The sequence below is a fragment of the Cyanistes caeruleus genome, unplaced genomic scaffold (genome assembly GCF_971803275.1).
Source record: "Cyanistes caeruleus unplaced genomic scaffold, bCyaCae1.hap1.1 HAP1_SCAFFOLD_76, whole genome shotgun sequence".
Lineage (NCBI taxonomy): Eukaryota > Metazoa > Chordata > Aves > Passeriformes > Paridae > Cyanistes > Cyanistes caeruleus.
In genome coordinates, this window is record NW_028255888.1 from 272,253 (window position 1) to 280,885 (window position 8,633).

Consider the following 8,633-nt stretch of genomic DNA (forward strand, 5'->3'; position numbering starts at 1 on the left):
GTCGCCGGATCTCGTGGCCAGGTTAAATCTTGTGAAACTTGGAATCAAGATTGTTGGCTGAATTTAACAGCTGTACAATTGTCCTCCAAAATTGTGTGTGGTAAAAACAATACCAAATCTTGGGGAGAGCTTAATGTTCATGTTGTAATACCTACCACACAGCCACCAATTAGATTGACTCCAAAAATTTCTGAAACCGGACCCTATGTAATCAGGAAAACTGGCCAACAACAAATGCTATTTAATCCAGCATGGTCTATCAAACTGTGATGGATTGGCATTTAAGAAAACAAAGAGAAACACCTAAGGAAGTTCAAACCGCTGGAGCCTGATGGGAGTTTGTCTCCTAGCCAACAGCTGGTCATTTCTAAGAATTGACAGCAGTTCTTAACCATTGAAAAGTGAGACACCACCTTAAGACCTAAGCCTGGGAATTTCTTGGTCTCTTTGTTTCCTGTCTGTGAAAGGTAACTGAGCTTTAGCTGGCTTCCCGTCCCCGGTCCAGCCCATGCGGCCCGGGCAGGGGCTGGGCTGGGCCTGCCGCGGCTCCCGGCCGGGAGATGGGGCCTGCGGGGCTTGCCCCGGGCTCTGGCCGGGCCAGGCCGGTCCCTGGCTTGGCTGCAGTTTTTGCTGTGACTGAATTCACCAGAGACTGCCAAGTAAGGAAAGAAAAGAACCCGCGGCGGGCTGAGACAGTGACCACACTCTCCAGAGCAGCCATGAACAATCTTCCATCGCAGAGATCACAGAACCATCTACAAAGCCTGGGCAAGATTTTAACTCTTTCATCACCCAGATGAGACTTTCAGATTAATCCTTTTTTTCCAGAAAAAGAAAAATATAGTAAACAACATGTAAAGAGACTTTATAAACTATCAGAGACAGTAAAGAAAAGAGTTAAGCTTCAGAAGAGGTAGAGAATAAGGAGATGCTTTAATTAAGCTGAAATATTTTTCTGTTAAAGTTATGGAGATGGACAATAGTGTTCTGAAAAAACTCCTTTAATTCATGACAGAGTATATAGGGAGGAATGGAGTGTTCAAAGTGTAGATTTTGAGCAAAAGGTGGAGGAATTGTGATACAGTGAAGTGCTGGAACAGAGTGGGGAGAAGTAATAGTTGAAGATTTGAAGCCTTGAGAGGCAAAGAGAAAATTTCTTTTTTCCAGGGAAGCTCACAAAGACAAATGAAGAGAACTTTTGCCTTTGAATAACTCATCCTTAAAAATGACATCCCTAGACTCATGGCCCATAACACACCTCAGAGTGATGTGAAATGGGAGGAGAAAATATGATGACAGATTTCTGGACATCAGAAAAATAGAAAGCTATAACAAAAATAGTTTTCTTGTGAGAAACTCCATAGATTAGCAGAAGAAGACTTCTGTTTCTCTACAAAGGCTGATGAAAAGACTCTCAGGGATTGGGACTGTTTTAAACACCTGAGTTCCAAACATTTTTGTCTCTATGTTGTCATTTGAACGAGGGAATGGTTAAGTAGTGGGGGATAAAAAGGTTTTTCTGGAGGTTTATTCTGGTGTTCTTATTCTTGTAGTTTTGTTAATGAACTTACTTTATTCCTTCTAAGTTTTAAGCCTGTTTTGCTCTTGTTCTAATTCACATCTCATAGCAAGAAATAAGTAAATTTTCTAGTAATTTTTTAGTTACTGCTTTAAAACCACGACACTTTTGTAGTCTAAAAGGATTGCTCCTTTGAAAAAGAAGCCAAATTTTAAATTATAATTTACTTTTTCTCTCTTATTTTTTAAACCTCTTCAGGGCTTCATATAATTCTATTTTATAGCAAAAAGAACATTTGCCAAAAAAGCTTTAAAACAAATAGCCAAGCACTGATACACGGTAAAATGCTGATCTTTTTATCTTTTTTTTTACCATTTCTTATCAGTGTTTTTTCTTCTTCTTTTCACTGCAATAGCATCACAAGTAAGGAGAAAGAAAAAAGGCCACAGTCCATCATCATTTTCATCATTTTACAGAAATTTCTAAAAACTTTTGGGAATGAGGATGGGCAAAATCAGAACTACAAGAACAGGAGGCAAGTCCCATCAGAAAGAAACCAGGATTTTCCTGGAAAAAAAAATGCAATAACATTGATAAACACCAAAAAAATTCCCAAATAAAATGAAAAATTTGGGCCCTCCCAGGCCTTGGTAACCTGTTGTGTTGGAATTTCTCCTATTCCACCTCCAAGTTATTCTTTTCTCTCGCACTGTATTAGGAATGGCGAGGAGTACGACACTGACTCCCTTAGCTGCATTGTCCAAGAGAGCAAAGTTTATTATTCTTAATCTACTTTTATACACATGGTTGAGAAGGTCTGAGAGGTAAAACTCCCATTGCTCATTAAAGGTACACATCACCTTCATTGCTTAAGTGGAACACCAGCCCTTGACTAACACCTGCAAATTGGTGTCCTTTACCAAGAACTGTTGGGATTCCTTCTTATGCTTTCCCAGGCCAGAGAGAGAAGCCTGTGTGACTTAGTTTCACACAGGCTCTGTGCTCCCTGCCTGCTTTCAGCATCCATATGCATCCAGTGCATTTGGTTGGAATGTTATCCTTTTTTTCCCTTCTTAAAAATGCTTTTTGTCCCAGTTCCTTTGTGCTTGTTTCTACTGCGATTTCCCCATTCCCAGCACTATCCGGTATTTTTCTGGATCTGGATTCTCTCCTGCCTCACTCCCCGCTGTCTCAGACACCTGAAATCCCGCCCCCAAAAAAATCCCCAAAACTCTCAGAAGACTGGATCAGCACAACTTGTATCAGCACCATCACCAGAGTGTTCCTCGACAAACAGGCAGATTATTTGGGATGAGAACCCATCATCCAGCAGATCCATGAGTTCCTCCAATGTGGAGCTGGAAAAAGCTGCTAAAATCAGGATTTTGCCATTCTGGGAGTGTTTTGGAGCCCAGGTTTATTCCCATGGGGAATAAAATCCTTCCTGGTTTGAACCAATCCATTTGGAAGGCTGCACATGGCTCACCTGGACTGGGAACAACTGGGGAAAAAATGGGAAAATCATGGATTACAAACATGATAGCTCCATCCCTCTGGAATGCTGCACATGGCTAACCTGGGCTGGGAAAAAGCAGAAAAATCCTGGATCACACACCTGAGGGAGGGGTCTCTTAATCCTGGCTCATCCCACAAACTTCCATTCCTCAATCAGGGAAGGATGGATTAGGGAAATCCCCTGTCCAGGAGCACCTATGGCACCTCCCAAATAAACATTTCCTTCTTTTTCCAGTTCCAGGAACTGAAATCCTGGATTATTTCCCATCAGGAAATGGGGTTCATTAAAGATCAGGTCTTTTCCCAGCATTCCGGTCTTAAGCACTCCAGCCATTCTGCTATTCTCTATCCCAAGTGTGATTCAGAGGGTTGGGATCTCCTGGAAAAGGGGATTGATGGTTTGTTCCTTGGAAACCCCAGGGCTCTGGTCCTGGCACATCCTGGCATTCTCACCCCCCTCAGATAAACCTGCTCCAATCTGGAGCCCCAGGGAAGCTCCAGAGCAGCCGGCTGCCAGGAACAAGGCAAATCAAGCCTGGGGGCTGCTCATGGAGCTGGATCAAGATGCACCTGGGAGCCCTCAGCAATCCAGCCAGCACCACACGGGCAGGAGGACACAGATGGTGCTGTCAGGCTGGGACAGGGCTTGTGCCTTCAGCAGAACCACCAAAGGCCAAGGGGCTTCTGGCCATTTTCCCTGCACCACTGCATACCTGGGCAGCTTGCTGAGCACAAAGACCCTTTTCCCCCTCTTCCCCTATGCCCTGCAGACCCTGGGCAGCAAAAGAACAGTCTTGCAGTCTATTTATTAGAACACATCTTTTATTTATACACTACAGAAAAATGATAAAATAACAGTCTTGAAATAAATGGAGAATGCCTGCTGGATCAGGCGGCCACAGCAGACAGAGCCTCCCAGATCACGTCCCTGTGGAGCTCCAGCAGCACAGCCAGGCACAGCCCCACGGACGAGGCCGTGTTCTTTTCCCAGCTGTGCATCTCTTTAAATACCTTCATGCAGTCTTTGGTTATTTCACTAATGGTGTGGGTGGGATTCTTATTTTTCTTTTTGAGAATTTCTTGGAAGGCTTCCTGATACAAAATGAAGGTGCCATCACTGATCTTTGATGGGATAATATCTTCCTAGTGTTTTTTCAACTGCTTTATTGTGGTTTCTTTACGCTTTGATGGCTTTTGAATTTTTTCCTGTGGCTGCTCTTCTGTTTTTCTGTTAGTTTGTAATCCAATTGAGGCTTGTTGTTTTAACATCAGATAGCATCTCTTGTCACTGATTTGTTTTGCAGTTTTGGATGGGATGTGTTCAGCAATCAGTTTATTAATGTTTTTATTACCCTCATATTGTTTTATTAGTTGGATTAGCAGATTTTCCTCCTCTTCACTCCAGCATTTCTTGTGGGCTCCTCTTGCTGATGTTTCTTTTGGTCTCATGGCTTCTAGCCTCTCCTGGTTTCTGACTGCTGGATGTGCAATTCTTTTATGTTGTCCCAGTCCAATTTTAGTTTGAAAACTCATCTGGCATACATTGCAGGGCCATTTTCCTGGGGATGTTTTTTTTATTTTACCTTTGCATTTTGGATAGTGGCAGGCAATGCTGTGAAAATTTGTATTTTCCAAATCACATTTGGTGCATTTAAATTTGCATTCTCTAATTCCATGTGCTCTGAGTAAATGTTCAATTAATCCAGGCATTTTATTCGTTTTAATACCGCAGCACGGGCAGGGTGGATTCTCATCTGGAACTGATATGACAGGGCAGTCTTCTGATTCCCCATTGTTTGGTGGTTGAATAGTGGTTTCCTCTGGCTCTGATAAAACTGCTGCTTCTTCCTGGGTGGGTGGGGGTGTGGCAGTCTTTTCCTGGCTCTTATCAATCCCGTTATCATCTAGAGATAAGCAAGTCATTGTATCATCACAGTACACATCAGGGTATTCCTCCAGCCCCTCCCGCCCCACACAATGGGCATTACATTCTTCGGCACAATGCATCGAGCTGTAGAACTCCAGTTTTAAACTTTCCAAACCTCCCTTCCCAATTCTGAGGGTTTAAAATTTGGGTTTTGTGGCGATTTTATATACCGGTCTTTAAAATTAGTTTGAGTTGCCGTGGACACACGGAGTAGCTTTAAAGCCTTTACCGTGGTGCCGTTTCAAAGTAAAACTAAGTCCAATTGAGGGAATATTGACTAACAGCACCCCCTCAAGCGCTGTCAGCTTTGCCCAACTTGACCGCGGGCTCGGTTTCAGGCAGGGAGCTTTTAAGGAGCTTCTGCCGATAACTTTTCGACGCAAAATCGTGAAACTGCACTTTGGGTGGCGAGTCCAAAGGCAGGGAGGCAGTGAAAAACACAACCTCACTCACACTGGGGCAGAAATCAGCTAGTTACCCTTGCGGGTATCCAGCGGGACCACGAGGAGGTCTGATTTCAGCGGCTAGGCCCAGTTAGGAATGCAAACTTACCTCTGTTAAGAGTCATAGTGACTCGACTCGAGTCGCCGGCAGAGGCGGCGAGCGGGCGGCCGCTTGCACAGGCCGGCAACGGGGCGTCCCCACCCCGCGGGGAGCAGACACGGCACCAGCCAGCAAGCGGCACCTCGGGGCGGACAGCGGGGAAAAGGAAGCAGGCGGAAGCGGGCGGTGGGACGCGGCTGGAAGCCGCCGGCCCCCGGCGTGACTCGACTCGAATCCCCGGCAGAGGCGGCGAGCGGGCGGCCGCTTGCACAGGCCGGCTCTTGGGCGCTCCGCGCAGGTCTTTGGCCCCGGGCCCGCCTCCGGGGGCTCGCCGGGCGGCCCCGCCCTCTGACGTCACCCTGCCTTGGCACCGCCTTCCGGGCTTTCCCCGCCCCCCTGCGGCTTGGGTTCGGGCCGCCGCCGTCGGCCCCTCCCCGCCCACGGCCCAGGCGGCTCCTCAAGCGGCCGGCCGCTCGGCACCGCGACAACGCCTGCGGGGGCTGAGGAGCGGGCCGACGGGACCGCCGGCGGCCTGAGGCTCGGTCTCCTCCCTTTCCGAGGAAGCTTTCTCGCCGGCGCTCTCTCGGAGGCTTTCGCTCCGACGGCGGCTTCCTTCCCGCTCGCCCCCGGCCGGCCCCACCGAAACCTGCAGGCGGACGGCAGCCCCGCTGACCGAGCCAGCCGGGCAGAAACCGAGGCGGGAGCAGGGCCGCCATCTGCTCGGGCCCAGACGCGGGAGGGAGCGCCGCCGGCTTCTGAGGGCTCCCTCCTTCCCTCTCAGGGAGACGCGAAGGCGGCGAGGCGCTCAGGCCGATAGGGGAGAGCCGCTCGACGCGTCACACGGCGGCCCGCCGGCCGACAGCAGGTCTGCCCAGCCGCCGGCCGACAGCAGCCACCAAAGGCCGCTCGCATGCCACTGGGCTCCACCCCAAAGGCCGCCAACTGCCGAGGGCCGCTGTCCTGGTTTAGGGCAAATTTGGGAGAAAACCTCCAATGGGCCTCCCCCCGGGAAGCAAACCCAGGTGGCCCTTTTCTCCCACCCCTCAACCGGTTCGGAAGAGATTTCTCTGAGAGAAGTGGAAAAATCCTGTTTATTTCACAGGCACAACTCTACCCAGCACAAGAATGAATGATGTCAAATTACAAAACCTCTCGCCATTCAGAAGAGATGACGAACTTCAGAGGGTCTCTTTCCTGTGGGTGTTCGCTCTGTTATCAGTCCCTCTGGTGCTGGAAAATGCCGCTGCCCAAGCTGGGCTCCCGGTAGTCCACGGGTGCAAGCTCCCGGTGCTCCCCCGACTCCCCAGTCCAGAGCAGGTTCGATTCGTTTCAGAAAAAGGGAAAGAAAACAGTCCAGGAAGACCTCTCTGCTCCGGCTAGTTGGAAAGCCAAGGCGATCTGTGTCTTGTTGTCTGTCTGTGCTGTAGTCAAAACTCCCGATGTGTGGGGAGCAATTACAGTCTGATAACAGGCTCAGTGCTTCTTTTCCACTCACTTTTAGATGGAATATTAAGAATACAAAATCTGTGTCTGGGTTAGGTGGACGAATGGGGATACAATTTAACATCATAATCAACCCAGGACACGGGGGGTCCCTCAATTTTTTTTTTCTGGAGGTTCACCCCCTCCCCCAATATTTCCTCCATCCCCTTCCCCCCAAACTGAGGTGAGAAAATATTTTTTTAATTTTTTCTCTGGCTTTTTTTTTTTTTACCTTCCCCCCCCCCCTTTTTTTTTTTCCTTTTTTCATCTTTTTATTTATTTACACTTAATTTGGGGGGCCGAGGGGCAGGAATTTTGGGGTGGGGTCACCTGGGGGGACAGGAAACAGGGAGACCCCACTCCCCAAAAAAACGGGAAAAATCCTGAGATTTCTGATGTTTCTCCCCCCACCCAAGGTGTGAAAAAATTTATGTTCTCAGATTTTTGGTGATTTTTAGGGAGAGAGTTGCAATTTTGGTGGAGGTTTTGGGAAGGCTTGCTGGTTTTTTGGGGAGTTCTCCCAGGATTTGAGGTGGAATTGGAGAAATTTGGGGGTTCAGAGGGAAATTTGGGGTTTTGGGGCGAAACTCTGAAGGTCCTGGGGGGAATTTTGGGGTTTTAGGGCAAGAATTTAAGGATTTTTTTTCTAACATTTGGGTGTTAGGGGAGGAAGTTTGGGACTTTGGGGAGAACTTTGGGGTTTTTAGGGAGAGGATTTGGGATTTGGGGAAAAAAATTGGGGATTTGGGGGGGAAAATTTGGTGGTTTTGGGGGGAAATTCAGGGGTCCTGGTGGAGTTCTGATTTTGGGAAGGGGATTTGGGGAGGATTTTTTGTCTTTTGGGGGAATTTCCATTGATGGGGAGAGGTCCTAATCCCAGTGAGGAGGGGCATTTTGGGGAGGCCTGAATTTGGGGAGGGGTCTCAGGGAGGATTCCCAATTTTGGAGTGAGATTTGGGGGATTTTCCAGCGATGGGGAGGTGTCTTGGGGGTGGGATTTCGGGAGGGGTCTCATTGGGGCACCATCCTGAGCTGGAAGCGGGGGAGATGTTGGGAGTGGAATTTGGGGAGCGTAATAAATGGAAATGATTTGTGCTAACTAAATTGTAACTATTTGGAAAGTTATTATTAGAAGCAATCAAGGGAATTGGTGATACAAGGCAGATGTACCCCTTTGCAGATGTTACGTGTTGAAATTAAGGTACAGGATGTAGTTTTGAGATAAGTGGTGTCCCAAGAAGAAATCAACCTTGAGATGGATAAAGTTGGAACAACTTTAGGCATAGGCCTGAAGATTATGAAGTGTAAGACTAATTAGTGGAACACAATGCTTATTTACATAACACTTAGTACACATGCAAAACCTGTAAGGTTATCCAGAGGACAATGAGGATGAGTGTAAGCCTTCATCCAAAATACCATCGAAAGGAGACTGAAGACCCCCTAGCAACAAGTGAGGCTTGCGCCATGAAGAATAGTGATGTAAAATTAAAGAATCAAAAACAGGAGGAGACTTAGGGGAAACATGAATGAATATGTATAAGCATACAGTATATAAGTTTAGTTTGAATTGCTTTGTTTTGGTACGTGAGGCAGGGTGAGAAGCCCTGCCCATACCCCAGTCAGTTTTGCTCATGCTTTAATCAT

General features: G+C 47.5%; 1 long non-coding RNA gene across 1 annotated transcript; it reads right to left on the reverse strand.

Annotated features, from left to right (window-relative positions):
- Nucleotides 1-3,838: 3,838 nt before the first annotated feature.
- Nucleotides 3,839-5,887, reverse strand: LOC147646879 (uncharacterized). Its single transcript, XR_015281756.1, has 2 exons — nt 5,514-5,887; nt 3,839-4,938 (listed from the first exon to the last, which is right to left on the reverse strand). It is a non-coding gene; the product is annotated as an uncharacterized LOC147646879 (long non-coding RNA).
- Between the last annotated feature and the right edge of the window lie 2,746 nt (nt 5,888-8,633).